This window comes from Henckelia pumila, chromosome 2, assembly GCF_033568475.1.
Source record: "Henckelia pumila isolate YLH828 chromosome 2, ASM3356847v2, whole genome shotgun sequence".
Lineage (NCBI taxonomy): Eukaryota > Viridiplantae > Streptophyta > Magnoliopsida > Lamiales > Gesneriaceae > Henckelia > Henckelia pumila.
Genome location: NC_133121.1, coordinates 169,635,197 through 169,652,391, shown reverse-complemented (window position 1 = coordinate 169,652,391; position 17,195 = coordinate 169,635,197). Strand labels below are relative to the sequence as shown.

Here is a 17,195-nt window from a genome sequence, read left to right as displayed (position 1 = left end):
TCGGATTTCAATCCCCTTGTCTATAGCCCGGATGAAGCTTCAACCCTATTGACTACGCAAACTTAGTTTCAGGCAAGGCGATTAAGATTTCAATCCCTTGACAAAAACCCGGATGGAGTTGTTATTAGTTTTTTTTAAAAAAAATTCAAATTATTATTATTTTTTAAAAAAATAAAATTAACCCCATTTATTCTGCATACTTAGCCAAAGACAAGGTAATTAGGATTTCAATTCCTCATCAATGACCTGGATGGAGTTAAAAAAAATTTATTGCCTAAATCATTTCTAAGCTCATAGAAGTCTACCTCGGTCTTGAGTATAAATCATTAAAGTTAATAGTCAAATTATCCAATCAACTTATTAAATCCACATAACTTTTTCTACTTGTCGGGAGTATCGACAGTCAAGACTATAGTGCATAAAATGTGAGAACTCAAGGTACAGTGTCACCAACACTAGATTATATGCTCTTTTTTCTTTTTCTTTCCCCAACTCATCATCATAGAACATTTTTCTTTTTTTCTTTTTTTTTTCTAATTTTTCAATTTTTTTTAATTCAAAAAGACAAACACACAACTAACAATAAAACTGACAAAAAACGTAACACGTAGAAAACACAATAAGAAATAGGAAACATAAAAATAAAAAAACACATGCAGGAACTAGTGACAAACTTCAGCATGCACAACCATCAAAATTTCAAATCCATCTTTTCAACTAACCAACTTCAACAACCAACTTCAACAGACAAAACAATTCAACAACTAATTCATCAAAAACAACAACACCCCCCCAAACTTAGATATGTGCATTGTCCTCAATGTGCAATATATCGAGAAAAACAAGGAGAATACACATACCAACAACAATGATTGTCAGTGATCATCGTCCATGTCGTCACCCTGTGGTGGCCAAGTAGGAGGCGGGAAAAACGGCTGATCCTCACTGGAACCAGGAAAACGCTGGTCTAGGCTCGTCGTAAAATCCACCATGTAATCCATAAATAGATCAGTCCCGCGACAATGGCTGTCCAATCGATGCTCCAAACGTGTCAAACTCTCATCATAAAGCGTATCAGCTCCCAAAGGTGGTAGATGGCGCGGTGGTGGCTGTCTGCTACAGGCGGGGCGGTCCTGAGGTGCTGCTGCTCACGGAGGTGGCGGTACATTCTCTCAAGTGGTACCAGTAATAGGGCCTTGGACTTTGAAGATCTCTTCATCCGCGCCCCAAGTAACTCCAGCACGGGCACAAAGCTCCGTGATCAAATAAGGGTGCGGCAATCCGCCAGTGGAGGTGCCCTTAACCGCTGCAAGAATAGAATCCTGAATGATATTGCCCAAGTTAATCGTCTTCCCCATGACGATACTGTAAGTAAAGATAACCAATTTCTTTGTCACCTCAAAAGTGTGTCCGGTGGGCAACACACGAGCAGATACAAGAAAAAACCTAGACTTTGCGTCTTGCTTCATCTTTTCGGAGGGAAAATGCACCACTTTATTATCTTTCATCTTCCACTGAGCCCCTTCTTCACAAAGTGTTTCAATTATGTCATCATAATCCACTTCACCTGCGCTAAACTCTGAATACTAATCCTCTTAAAAAGATGGCATATCATAGAGTGCATTAATGGCAGCCCCATCAAAAGCCACCCTCTATCCTCGCACAAGTACATGAAATCCTTCATGTTTGACTTTCAGGTTAGCATAAAATTCTCGGACTATAGAAATCATGGCATCAGATGGTTGTTTCACAAATCCCATCTGCCCTCGAGCATGAGATTCCTTCCTTACATCAAATAAAGCCAAAAAGGCATTAGGATCGAATCCCTTTCTCGAACCATTCTTTTATTCACCATCATAGGGTAGTTTTTAGCAGCCTCTTCATCCCAAAAATGATTGGGATCAAAACTCGAAGATGAAGATGCACCCTGTTTTTGTTTCTTTTTCGGCGGCATCCCATTAATTTACTAACAACTAACCACAATAACAACGCACTTACAAATAAACACCCTTTCAACAATGATGTGAGATCACAAACCAAGCAACACAATATACCACGAATTAACCACTCCAACAATTCAATTTCTTGCAACCCGAAATACACGCACAATTCACCAATCTCCCACAACAAATTTGGGTATTCAAATTCAGAATAAAAATAGCACTTGATCAACAATGAAGCACGTATCTATCCCAATTAAATACTCTGACCAAATGAATCTCGAACACCAAGTGACAAAAAATTTTCAAAATATCTCGGCTGATAGCAACGATTCCAGCAAATATAAAACAAAACCACACTTCCTTGGCATGAATTCGAACGAACCCGCTGCTACTGCTGAAGATGGATTGAGATCCCCTTTCGCGAACCCTAGCTGCTTAATTTTTGGAATTTGGATGACCGAGGCAAGAACTTATATACGCTATGAATAAATCAAGATACGTCATTTACGTTGGTGTGGGATTTTCAGAGGAAATTTTTTGATTTTTAGGTAGAGGATCGTGTGGAGGCGATCACGAATGAAAGAAAAGGAGTCTGTGAAAGATTGAAATATGAGATCCCCTTTTATTTTTCAAAGAATTTGAGATAGCGCTGGAGCGCTTGAGAAACCGCGCTGGGGCGCCCGATGATTGTATGAGAACGCGCTGGAGCGCCGGGGCGCTAAAACTTCGCATTTGAGAATTTGGCCGACCTCAGAACAGCGCTGGAGCGCCTGGTATATGGCGCTGGGGCACCAAAACATCGCATCTAAATTATTTTTCAAGCATAGACCAACGCTGGAGGGCCTGATTTGCTACGCTGGAGCGCTCTAGCTTTGGGAAAATTTGATTAATTCATCTACAGATCAGCGCTGGATGCCTGCATGATAGCACTGGGGTGCTAAAACTTCGAATTTTATACTCCCAAACGTGATTTTGTGAAGAATAGTAACTGCAATTAAATCTCAATTAGGACCAAAATTAGTAAAATAAATAAAATAACTGAAAGAAATAAAAATTCACTAACAATAACATAAAATTAAAACGAAAATAAAATTTGGGTTGCCTCCCAAAGAGCGCTTGGTTTAACATCGTCAGCCCGATTTTTCTGGTGCTTTTACGCAGGCTCGATTAATGCAACTTTCTCCATGTTCCGAACTTCATTGCCAAAATAATGTTTCAATCTATGTCCATTGACTTTAAATGGTTTTCCATCATGACAACTCAGTTCAATGGCTCCATAAGGATGCACTTTCACCACGGTGAACGGACCAGACCATCTCGATTTCAACTTACCTGGAAACAATCTGAGACGAGAGTTAAATAATAATACATGCTATCCAGGCTCGAATTCTCTCTTTAATAATAATTTTTCATGCAACTTTTTTTTTTCTGTTCTTTGTAGAGCTTTTCATTTTCGTAAGAATGATTACGAAACTCCTCGATCTCATTCAACTTCAACAGTCTCTCTTCGCCAGCAGCTTTTATATCAAAATTTAACTTTTTCACAGCCCAATACACTCGTTGCTCTAACTCCACTGACAGATGACATGCTTTACCAAAGACCAATATATATAGAGACATGCCAATCGGAGTTTTGAATGCGGTCCGGTATGCCCATAGTGCCTCATCCAATTTGATTGCCCAATCCTTCCGATTAGTTTTGACAGTCTTTTACAGAATTTGCTTGATTTCTCGGTTGGATATTTCAGCTTGACCATTTGTTTGTGGATGGTATGCATATGTCACTTTATGCCTAACGCCATATTTTGTTAGTAATGAATTAAAAATCTTATTGCAGAAATGCGTACCTTCATCACTGATAATGGCCCTTGGAGTTCCAAACATCGTGGAAATATTTTTTTCTGCACAAACTTTACCACTACACGAGCATCATTAGTGGGGCTGACGATTGCTTCCACCTATTTCGAAACATAATCAACAACCAATAAAATATAAGATTGACCAAAATACATAGGAAACGGTCCCATAAAATAAAAATCCCAAACATCAAACAATTCAACTTCTAAAATATTTGTAAGGAATAGTTCATGACGCCTACATATGTTTCCCATCTTTTGACATCTATCAAATGATTTTACCAAAGTATAACTATCTTTAAACAGAGTTGGCCAATATAAACCAGATTGGAGTATGATTAGTGTATTTTGTGTGCATTATTTCGTGTTATTTTTATGTCTATTTTGTGTGCATTCATATTGTTTATATGTGTGTTTATATGTGTTTTAGTGCATGTGTGTGCATTTCACTCTCCGGATTAATTTTGTAGGAAAATGGATTTTTTAAGAATTAAAGTTCAAGATGTTTTGAAGCAGTTGTCCAAATTTCAGCTCGATCCGACGATTAGATCTCTAGATATGAATTTTTTAAAATCGCTGCTCGCTGGAAAAAGTGAGCTCGCTCGAGCGAGACATGTGCTGCGGGAAAAAAAAGATTTGGGCTAGAAAGTTGCTAGCGATCGCGCAGATCAGAAATCAGAATTTTAGGAAATTTAAAACTCTTATTTTGCGAGCTTTATTTCATGGGCTTTCAAAGCCATATAAGAGGGAGATTAAATATCAGATGAGAGGGGAGAACAAAGAGATCGTGAGGCGGCTAGGAGGATTGGAGATTGGAGATCTGCTCCATCTTCTTTAGAGTTTTCTTCCTTTCTTCTTCTTCTTTTTATTTTTGAATTATATTTTCAACTATTGATTAGTTTTCTTTCAACAAAGGCCACATGATTGGGCCGAACAAATCTATGTAGAAAACTTGGATGTTTATTTGGTATTTTTCAGATTTTGTTTTATATTATTGATTATTATATTTATATTTGTCTAGTGAATGATCTGGCCAATTGTTTGCTTGCATGTTAATCTATTCCAAGTCGACAGAGGAGGAATTGATTTCGATCACTTTAATAATTAACACGAGATAAAATTGACTAGAAATAATATTTGATTTCATCGTGCAGTTTTAGGTGCAAACTGAATTCTTATAGTTTCTAATGCATTTGAGTTTGATAAGAATTATGAAAATTAATACGTCAATATTTGAATAGGTTTAATTGTTCTAGAAATAGACTTTAGACAAGTTAGGAGAATTCCCCGTAATTTAAGATTAAAATCTGAGTCCTGAATCGGCTACATGTTACATGATTTATTTGGTACCTATGTGCGTCTTGGTTATCTTATTTTAATTAGAATTGTTATTAAGTTCTAGTTTCTAGTTAATTTTATTATTATTTTTTATTTTAAATTCTTATTTTATTTAAATCAAATTGCTCTTTATGATTTTGTCTAGATTAAATAAAATAATTAATTCTTGAGAATTGACTGTAGTTCCTGTGAGATCGATACTTGGACTCTCTGTCCACTTTATTATTACTTGACCTAGTGCACTTGCTAGTAAATACCGAATTAAGCGGTCAAGTTTTTGGTGCCGTTGCCGGGGGACTGTTTAGTTAATATTAGGATAGATTATTTGCTTGAAACTAGACATTTATTTTCTATCTTTTCGTTCCTTTGCTTAATTTTTAATTTTAGTTTTATTCTTTTTTGCTTGTGAGGTACTTGGAGATGGATCATCGACGGGTATTCACAAGTTTTGGCCAACAATACTCAAAGTCATTCTATGTTGCTTGGGGAAGATTCAATTATTTGGCAGACAGATTTCTGTACCATGATTTTTCAAACTACACGCTAACTCAGATTTTTTATGGTGGATTGGATGAGACAACAAGAAGTTGGGTAGATTGTGGAGCTTTGGCAACTGGCAGTCTTTTTTTTTTTTGTACAGAGATTACGACAGTGCGATGCACTTGTTAAATGATATGGCAGATTTCGACTACCATTGACACTGTGATCCTTCACTGCAGGGTTGGACTCACCAATATCCTCGAGATATCAACTCTAAAATTTTTTCGACCCAACCACCTGAGCATCAAGAAGAGTGTATATGGCATTTTGAGGATCATGTGGCTCAGTTGGAGAACATTGTGCGACAACAGACAGAGATAAATAATTTCTTGGAAAGCCGCATCAACTCTTTGAGTCTTTTGGATGAACAGATTGCGCTTTTTATAGAACCATTTTCTGAGATCTGTCAAGATAATGAAGTAATTGAGACAGAGCAAGAAGAAATACAATTTGAAGAATTGTTAATTGTCAAGGAGCCAAAAGTGACACTGGATGAGAAAGAAATATACAAGGCAAAATATTTGACTTCGTCAGTGGCCTTTAATATGTATATCATTAGAAGATCCATTCTTTCCATTGACGTCAACTCCACAATATTCCATCCTCCATGATCTTCAGCCTATATTCGGAGTCTCCTTCCAAAATAATCAGTTCATGCCGAGTATTGCTCAACCGACGAGCTTCCCATTTCAATATTACGCCAAGCTTGAGAGCGTAAAAAATCAAGACCCATTCATAGAGTCGTATGATTCTTACTATGGGCGACAACCGCTCTTTGATGGTTGCTTCTGCATAGTCGGGCTATAGACTATAAATTAGCGCTGACTGGGAGGCAACCCAGTGTTTTATTTTCTTTATCTATTTTTGTTATTTTCCTTTTTATTTTAGTTTATTTTATTTATTTATTTATATTTTTTTGCTAATCCACGGCCTTACCTGCCATCTTTATATGTGCAGTATATTGCCCGCCACAAGAAGTTGCTGTTGGAGTTTTACAAAGGAGGAAGAGGACGAATCATAAACCAGGGGAGTTTTATTTTTGTTTTCATTGTGTTCGTTCGTCTTGCACGTGTTTGTTCATTTTTGCATTTTGTTCATTGTTTCTAAAGCATTGAGGCCAATGATTTGGATAAGTATGGGGGTAGTCTAGTTTTTATGTTTTTATTTGTGTTGTGTTTGTGTTGCATCTGTCATGTTTTAGTTTTTTGCATCTCGTTCGTTTTCATCAATTGTTTGCATGTGTGTTGAGTAGGATGATGAATGGGAGCCAATGATGATATGAAGTTATGATTTTTTTTGGAAAATTTTTTTTGTTTTTGCTCTTGACTTGACATTAAAAACCTTAGGTTTAACTGTGAATACTTTCAAAGCACTCATGTTAGACCAGTGAAGTGTACCGATAAAATTGATGAAGTTTGTGTCTATTTGACCATTTCACGACACTAGGTGTTAAGTGATCTCAATTGTGTCTTGTAAATTTTGATGATCCTCTAAAATTGCACTTATAATCTTGGGCACACCAAAATTTTTGAAAAAATATGAGTTGGAGAATAATTTTTACTTTTGAAAAAAAATAATAATAACAATTCCATCCGGGTTTCGGGCATGGGATTGAAATCCTAATCGCGTAGTTTGAAACTAAGTTTGCAGGTGGTTCAATGGGATTGTTGCTCCATCCGAGCTATAGACGAGGTGATTGAAACTCGAATCCTATCACAGTTAAAATAAGTTTGCGGGTAATTATTGGGGCTTAAAAATGTCGGGTGCAAAATCCGGCGGTGCGTAATAATAAATCTCAAGGGAGGTGTATTTGTTATATGTAATTGGAAGGAATGGATGCATGCAAGTGACTCTTGCACTGATGTGTTATTAGGTCTCTAAGCAGCTTTAAAACGGATTCTTTAAAAGTTTTATGAAACTGGAATGAAAGTTCACACACACACATTCATACTAAACTGATGGTGTATTTTGAGGAGAGTCGAGGGTGTTTTAATTTGGCATGTGACTTCTCTGAGGCAAATTCCCATGAAATATTCCTACTTTGTCTTTGTTGTTTGTTGCATTGTCTGTCTTGCTCGAGGGCGAGCAAGATTTAACTATGGGGGGAGTTGATATGTGTATTTTGTGTGCATTATTTTGTGTTATTTTTATGTCTATTTTGTGTGCATTCATATTTTTTATGTGTGTTTATATGTGTTTTAGTGCATGTGTATACATTTCACTCTCCGGATTAATTTTGAAGGAAAATGAATTTTTGAAGAATTAAAGTTCAAGATGTTTTGAATCAACTGTCCAAATTTGAGCTTGATCCGACAGCTAGATCTCGAGATATGAATTTTTAAAATTGCTGCTCGCTGAAAAAAAGTGAGCTCGCTCGAGCCGCAACTTCTTGCGCTCGAGCGAGACATGTGCTGCGGGAAAAAAAGGTTTGGGTCAGAAATTTGCTCGTTCGAGCAGGATTTTCTACCGCTCGAGCGAGCGATCGCGCAGATCAGAAATTAGAATTTTTGGAAATTTAAAATTCTTATTTTGCGGGATTTATTTCATAGGCTTTCAAAGCCATATAAAAGGGAGATTAAATATCAGATGATAGGGGAGAACGCAAAGATCGTGAGGCGGCTAGGAGGCTTGGAGATTGGAGATCTGCTCCATCTTCTTTAGAGTTTTTCATCATTTCTTCTTTTTCTTTTTATTTTTGAATTATATTTTCAACTATTGATTAGTTTTATTTCAACCAAGGACACGTGATTGGGCCGAACAAATCTATGTAGAAAACTTGGATGTTTATTTGGGATTTTTCAGATTTGGTTTTATATTATTGATTATTAGATTTATATTTGTCTTGTGAATGATCTGAAAAATTATTTGCTTGTATGTTAATCGATTCCAAGTAGACAGATGAGGAATTGATTTCAATTACTTTAATAATTAACAGGAGTTAAAATTGACTAGAAATAGTATTCGATTTCATCGTGCAGTTTTAGATGCAAACTGAATTCTCATAGTTCCTAATGCATTTGAGTTTGATTAGAATTATGAAAATTAATCCGTCAATATTTGAATAGATTATTTGTTCTAGAAATAGACCTTTAAACAAGTTAGGAGAATTCTCCATAATTTAAGATTTAAATCTGAGTCCTGAATCGGCTACATGTTACATGATTTGTTTGGTACCTACGTGTGTCTTGGTTGTCTTATTTTAATTAGAATTATTATTGAGTTCAAGTTTCTAGTTAATTTCATTATTATTTTTTATTTTAAATTCTTATTTTATTTAAATCAAATTGCTCTTTATGATTTTGTTTAGATTAAATAAAATAATTAATTATTGAGAATTGACTGCAGTCTTTGTGAGATCGATACTTGGACTCTCTGTCCACTTTACTATTTCTTGACCTAGTGCACTTGCTCGTAAATACCAAATTAAGCGGTCAAGTTTTTGGCGCCGTTGCCGGGGACTGTTTAGTTAATATTAGGATTTATTATTTGTTTGAAACTAGATATTTTTTTCTATCTTTTCGTTCCTTTGCTTAATTTTTAATTTTAATTTTATTCTCTTTTCTTTTGAGGTACTTGGAGATGGATCATCGACGGGTATTCACAAGTTTTGGCCAACAATACTCGGAGCCATTCTATGTTGCTTGCGGGAGATTCAATTATTTGGCAGACAGATTTTGGTACCATGATTTTTCAAACTACACACTAACTCATATTTTTTTATGGTGTATTGGATGAGACAACAAGAAGTTGGGTAGATTATGAAGCTTTGGCAACTGGCAGTCACTTTTTTTTACAGAGATTACGATAGTGCGATGCACTTGTTATGATAGATTTTGACTACCATTGACATTGTGATCCTTCACTGCAGGGTTGGGCTCACCAATATCCTCGAGATATCAACTCTAAAATTTTTTCAAACCAACCACATGAGCATCAAGAAGAGTGTATATGGCATTTTGAGGATCATGTGGCTCAGTTGGAGAATATTGTGCGACAACAGACATAGATAAATAAGTTCTTGGGAAGCCGCATCAACTCTTTGAGTCTTTTGGATGAACATATTGCGCTTTTTATAGAACCATTTTCTGAGATCTGTCAAGATAATGAAGTAATTGAGCCAGATCAAGAAGAAATACAATTTGAAGAATTGTTAATTGACAAGGAGCCAAAAGTGACAGTGGAGGAGAAAGAAATATACAAGGCGAAAGATTTGACTTCGTCAGTGGCCTTTATATGTACATCATTAGAAGATCCATTCTTTTCATTGACGCCAACTCCAAAGTATTCCATCCTCAATGAGCTTCAGCTTAGATTCGGAGTCTCCTTCCAAAATAATCAGTTCATGCCGAGTATTGCTGGACCGACGAGCTTTCCATTTCAATATCACGCCAAGCTTGAGAGCGTAGAAAATCAAGACCCATACGTAGAGTCATATGATTCTTACTATGGGCGGCAACCGCTCTTTGATGGTTTCTTCTGCATAGTCGGGCTATAGACTATAACTTAGTGCTGACTGGAAGACAACCAAGTGTTTTATTTCCATTATTTATTTTTGTTATTTTCCTTTTTATTTTATTTTATTTATTTATTTATTTATTTTGATAATACAGGGCCTTACCCATCGCCTTTATATGTGCAGTATATTGCCCCGCCACTAGAAGTTGCTGTTGGAGTTTTACAAAGGAGGAAGAGGACGAATCATAAACCAGGGGAGTTTTATTTTTGTTTTCATTGTTTTTTCGTTCGTCTTGCATGTGTTTGTTCGTTTCTGCATTTTGTTCATTGTTTCTAAAGCATTGAGGCCAATGCTTTGGATAAGTATGGGGGGTAGTCTAGTTTTTATGTTTTTATTTGTGTTGTGTTTGTATTGCATCTGTCATGTTTTAATTTGTTTGCATCTCATTCATTTTCATCAATTGTTTGCATGTGCGTTGAGTAGGATGATGAATGGGAGCCAATGATGATATGAAATTATGATTTTTTTTGAAAATTTTTTTTTGTTTCTGCTCTTGACTTGACATGAGAAAGCTTAGGTTTAACCGTGAATACTTTCAAAGCACTTATGTTAGACCAGTGAAGTGCACCGATAAAATTGATGAAGTTTGTGTCTGTTTGACCATTGCACGATACTAGGTGTTAAGTTATCTCAATTATGTCTTGTAAATTTTGACGATCCTCTAAAATTGCACTTATAATCTTGGGCGCACCAAAATTTTTGAAAAAAACATGAGTTGAAGAATAATTTTTAATTTTGAAAAAAAAAAAACAATTCCATCCGGGTTTCGGGCATGGGATTGAAATCCTTATCGCCTAGTCTAAAACTAAGTTTGCGGGTTCAATGAGATTGTTGATCCATCCGGGCTATAGACAAAGATATTAAAATTCTAATCCTATCACAGTTATAGCTAAGTTTGCGGGTAATTATTGGGGCTTAAAAATGTCGGGTGCAAAATTCGGCGGTGCGTAATAATAAATCTCAAGGGAGGTGTATTTGTTAGAGGTAATTGGAAGGAATGGATGCGTGCAAGTGAATTTTGCACTGATGTGTTATTAGGTCTCTAAGCAGCTTTAAAATGGATTCTTTAAAATTTACATGAAACTGGAATGACAGTTCACACACAAACGTTCACACTAAATCGATGGTGTATTTTGTGGAGAGTCGAGGATGTTTTAATTTGGCATGTGACTTCTCTGAGGCGAATTCCCATGAACTGTTCCTACTTTGTCTTTGTTGTTTGTTGCATTGTCTGTCTTGCTCGAGGGCGAGCAAGACTAAAGTATGAGGGAGTTGATATGTGTAATTTGTGTGCATTATTTTGTGTTATTTTTATGTCTATTTTGTGTGCATTCATATTGTTTTATGTGTGTTTATATGTGTTTTAGTGCATGTGTGTGCATTTCACTCTCCGGGTTAAGTTTGTAGGAAAATAAATTTATGAAGAATTAAAGTTGAAGATGTTTTGAAGCAGCTGTCCAAATTTCAGCTTGATCCGACAACTAGATATTGAGATATGAATTTTTTAAAATCGCTGCTCGCTGAAAAAAAGTGAGCTCGCTCGAGCCGCAACTTCTTGCGCTCGAGCAAGACATGTGCTGCAGGAAAAAAAATATTTGGGCCAGAAATTTGCTCGCTCGAGTGGGATTTTCTACCGCTCGAGCGAGCGATCTCTTACATCAGAAATCAGAATTTTTTGAAATATAAAAGGGAGATTGAATATCATATGAGAGGGGAGAATGCAGAGATCGTAAGGCGGCTAGGAGGCTTGGAGATTGGAGATCTGCTCCATCTTATTTAGAGTTTTTCTTCCTTTATTCTTTCTTTTTTATTTTTGAATTATATTTTTAACTATTGATTAGTTTTATTTCAACCAGGCCACGTGATTGGGCCGAACAAATCTATGTAGAAAACTTGGATGTTTATTTGGGATTTTTTAGATTTGGTTTTATATTATTGATTATTAGATTTATATTTGTCTTGTGAATGATCTGGCCAATTGTTTGCTTGCATGTTAATCGATTCCAAGTCGACAAAGGAGGAATTGATTTCGATCACTTTAATAATTAACACGAGAGGTAAAATTGACTAGAAATAGTATTCGATTTCATCGTGCGGTTTTAGGTGCAAACTGAATTCTCATAGTTCCTAATGCATTTGAGTTTGATTAGAATTATGAAAATTAATCCGTCAATATTTGAATAGGTTTAATTGTTCTAGAAATAGACCTTTAAACAAGTTAGGAAAATTCACCGTAATTTTAGATTTAAATCTGAGTCCTAAATCGGCTACATATTGCATTATTTGTTTGGTACCTACGTGTGTCTTGGTTGTCTTATTTTAATTAGAATTATTATTGAGTTCTAGTTTCTAGTTAATTTCATTATTATTTTATTTTATTTAAATCAAATTGCTCTTTATGATTTTGTCTAGATTAAATAAAATAATTAATTCTTGAAAATTGACTGCAGTGAGATTGGTACTTTGAATCTCTATCTACTTTACTATTACTTGACCTAGTGCATTTGCTAGTAAATACCGAATTATGCGGTCAGAGTTCCTTGGCGGCTGTCCGTGAGGCTCCAAAATGACCGCCATACGGTGCAGAATGACATTGTTCCAAAATTTCTTTCGCTTCAGCTTCATCTATACATCTCCTTATCACTTGATCCGAACACTTATTGTACACAAAAGGATAATCCCACAGATACAACTTGGCATCATAGAAAAATTTCTTCCTTTGGTGATGATTAAGATCTGGAGGCAAAATACTACAAGAAAGAAAATTAGCAAAATCAGCAAACCAAGTTACTTTAGAATTTACCTCAAAAATATGCTTATCAGGAAATTGTTCCTTGATGAGTTCATATCAGATTTTCCTTCCAACTCCAAACGAGACAGATGATCCGCTACTAAATTCTAGCTTCCTTTCTTGTCTTTAATTTCAAAGTCAAACTCTTGTAATAAGAGTATCCACCGAATCAATCTTGGCTTGACGTCCTTCTTGGCAAAGAGATAGCGAATTGTTGCATGGTCAGTATAAACAATTACTTTTGAGCCAATGAGATATGACCTGAATTTATAGAATGAGAACATCACAGCCATTATCTCTTTTTCAATATTAGGGTAATTTTGTTGTGCTCCGTCAAGAGTGCGGCTGGCTTTGTAAATTGCCCGAAAAATCTTATCTCTTCTTTGACCCAAAACTGCTCTCACAACATAATCGTTGGCATCACACATCACTTCAAATGACTCTTTCTAGTCAGGAATAATCATAATAGGCGCAGAAATTAGTGCCTCCTTGATTTTCGTGAACTCATGCAAACATGCATCATAAAAAATAAACGATGTATCTTTTTTTAATAAATTACATAAAGGTTTAGTAATTTTATAAAAATCTCTAATAAAGCGACGATAAAACCCGGCGTGTCCCAAGAAGCTTCTAATGGCTTTCAAATTATTTGGCAGTGGAAGATTTTCAATTTCAACCAACTTTTGATCGATCCACCTCAAGGCCATTATATGACACTTTATGTCCAAGTACTATGCCCTTTTGAACCATGAAGTGACATATTATCTGACCCTTGTTTTTCAGATTGTGCAAACAATGATCAAAAGAGGACCCAAACACAGAAAAACCATCCATAAAAATTTTCATTACTTCCTCCACCATGTCCAAAAAAATTGCCATCATGCACCGCTGAAAAGTAGCCGGTACATTACACAAATCAAATGGCATTCTCCTAAAAGCATAAGTAGCATAGGGACATGTGAAGGTTGTTTTCTCTTGATCCTCTGGCGCTATAGCAATTTGATTGTAACTAGAATAACCATCTAAAAAACAGTAATATCGGTAACCAGCCAACCTATCAAGCATTTGATCAATAAAAAGAAGAGGAAAATGATCTTTTCTAGTAGCCTTATTCAACATTCTATAATCAATGGAAACTCTCCAACCAGTGACAGTACGAGTCGAGATCAAATCATTTTTCTCATTTTTAACCACAGTCATACCATTTTTTTTCGGCACAACCTGTAATGGCGACACCCAAGAACTGTCAGATATATCATAAATAATACCAACATTCAATAATTTCAAAACCTCAGCTTTTACCACTTCTTTCATCGCAGGATTTAACCTCCTTTGATGATTGACATATGGACTATATGACTCCTCCATTAAAATTTTATGCATGAAAATATTGAAACTAATTCCCTTGATATCAGAAATTGACCAACCCAAAGCAGATTTGAATTTTCTCAGAACTCTTAATAATTCATATTTTTCATCAGGAGTAAGAGAGGATGAAAATTATCGGGTAAGTTGAATTTTCTCCCAAAAATGCATAGCATAAATGACCTGGAAATTCTTTCAATTCAGGAGTAGCAACTGGTGCTTCTTTGATGGGCTCCTCAAGCAATGCTTCAATTGTTTCTTGGCCCCCTTTTTTCTTTGGCAAACTTTCAAGAGCAAGAAATTGCTCTCTAAGTTCCCATTCATCACCATCAAGCTGGGTTAGAGAATTAATTAAGCACCTTGCCAAAGAATCCTCCAACTCCATTCCTGCACCAAATTATTCTCATAAGAATTAAATAAATCAATGCGATTACAAGAATGTACCTCATCTTGTTATTTCATGGTTTTATAAATATTAAAGGTGACCGCTTCACCACCAACTCGTAGAGTTAATTCACCCTCATGCACATCAATTAACGCTCTGCCAGTTGCCAAGAATGGTCTCCCCAAAATTAGAGGGACATCTTGATCTTCTTCCATATCAAGCACTACAAAGTCAGCATGAAAAATAAATTTATCTACTTTTACCAGTACATTCTCCACAACTCCTCTAGGATAAGTAAGAGAACGGTCAGCCAACTGCAGAGTAATCGTGGTTGGTTTCACCTTGCCAAGCTCCAAAGAAAGGCATTAAATTAATACTTGCACCTAAATCACATAATGTTCTATTAATAGTTTCACCACCAATAATACAAGAAATAGTAAAACTCCCTGGATATTTCAATTTCTATGGCAGTTTCTTTTGCAGGATGGCGCTGCACTCTTCAGTCAACTTCACCGTCTCAAATTCTTCAAGATTTCTCTTTCTTTCCATCACATCCTTCATGAGTTTTGCATAATGCGACATCTGCTCCAAAGAATCAGCGAATGGAATATTTATATGGATTTTCTTGAAGATGTCAAGAAACTTAGAAAACTTCTCATCCAACGCTTTTTTCTTGAACCGCTGAGGATATGATATAATAGATTTTGGCACAGGCGGTTTCTTAGGCACAATTGCAGACTTGCTGGAATTTTTGCTATCAGATTTTTTAGACTCCACCACAATCTCTTCAACTTCTTCATCATCCACTACCTTTGGGTCGTCAACCCCATGTTCTTTACCACTTTTCAAAGTAACAGCGTTGCATTGCTCCCTTGGATTAACCTCAGTATTGCTAGGAAACGCCCCTCTGTACTGATTATTCAATGCATTTACCAATTGACCAATTTGTATTTCAAGATTTTTCATAGAGGCACTCACATTGGTCAAGTGCATCTCAATACTATCAAGCCTATTCTCATTCCTCTTAAATTTTGTGGATGACTCTGAAATAAAATTATTCACCAAATCTTCTAAGGATTCTTTACCCTCACCATTCTGAGTATTGAACCATGGTGGAGGATTCAACACATTCTTATTGTTTGCATAGGAAAAATTCTCATGATTACGCAAACTAGGATGATATTTATTGGGTACAGGATTACCTCAATAGTTGTTTTAATTTCTGTTGTTCACATATTGAGCTTGCTCTACATTCTCAAATCCATCAGCAGAATTTACGGCAGTTGCCAGTGATGCTGTCTTAGTAGAACTTTGATTCCATTTGGTCAGTGCAGCCAACTATGTAGAAATAGTAGCCATTTGAGCAGTCAAGGCAGTGAACGCATCAACCTCATAAATTCCAGCTGGCTTACTTATCGCAGATCTCTCACTCGGCAACTGATAACTATTAATAGTCATTTGCTCAAGCATCTCAAAAGCCTCTGCAGAAAATTTAGAAAATATCAAACATCCAGCAGCAACATCCACAGAAATCCTCGTTGGCCCATTCAAACCATTGTAGAATAATTCATTTTGTTCCAAATCTGGAAAATTATGGTTCGGACACTTCCTAAGCAATTCCTTGTACCGCTCCCAAGCTTCATATAGTAGCTCATGATCTTGCTGTTTGAAAGTAGTGATCTCTATTTTCAGCTGGGCAGACTTGGAAGGTGGAAAGTACTTAGCCAAAAATTTTGAAGCCATGTCATCCCATGTAGTGATACTCCCAAGAGGTAGTGACTGCAACCAACTACGAGCATTGTCCCTAAAAGAGAATGGAAACAATCATAATCTGATGGTGTCCTCAGTAACACCATGAATTTTCACTGTGTCAGCAATCTCCAGAAAAATGCGCAGATGCAAACTCGGATCTTCAGTAGATGCACCCCTAAACTGATTCTGCTGCACCATATTAATCTAAGCTGGATTCAATTCAAAATTATTCGACGTGATGTTTTGCCGAGAAATTCCAAAATAATTATTGTTGATCACCTGTCGAAAGTGATCTATGATTGGCACCGGATCATTTTCAACTCGTTCTCTTTCTCCTCTGTTTTCTCTATTGTCAGCCATTTGCTGCAACTCTTCTCTTCTAGCTTTTCTCAAGGCTTTAGCAGTTTTCTCAATTTTTGGATCGAAGAGCAGTGAGTCGTAACTTTGTTTTTTTCTCATAAACTACATAAACAGAGAAAAATTTAAAATTAGAACCAATAAAATAAAATAAAATTCTCTAAATCTAAATTAAGACTAATTAGCGCAATTTAATATAAATCAAATAAAATTCATTCCCCGAAAATGGCTCCAAAAACTTGTTGCGGTTTTTTCGCTCGCAAGCGCATGATGTCAAGTTATAATATAGGAATTATGTCCAAGTCGATTCCACAGAGAATGAATAAAATGATATTATATTAAATATTTGCAA

At 36.0% G+C, this 17,195-nt stretch overlaps 1 non-coding gene across 1 annotated transcript; it reads left to right on the top strand.

The window, feature by feature from the left end:
* The first annotated feature begins 16,322 nt into the window (after positions 1–16,322).
* LOC140885727 (small nucleolar RNA R71) lies at positions 16,323–16,428 on the top strand. Its single transcript, XR_012151144.1, has one exon. It is a non-coding gene; the product is annotated as a small nucleolar RNA R71 (small nucleolar RNA).
* Positions 16,429–17,195: the final 767 nt, after the last annotated feature.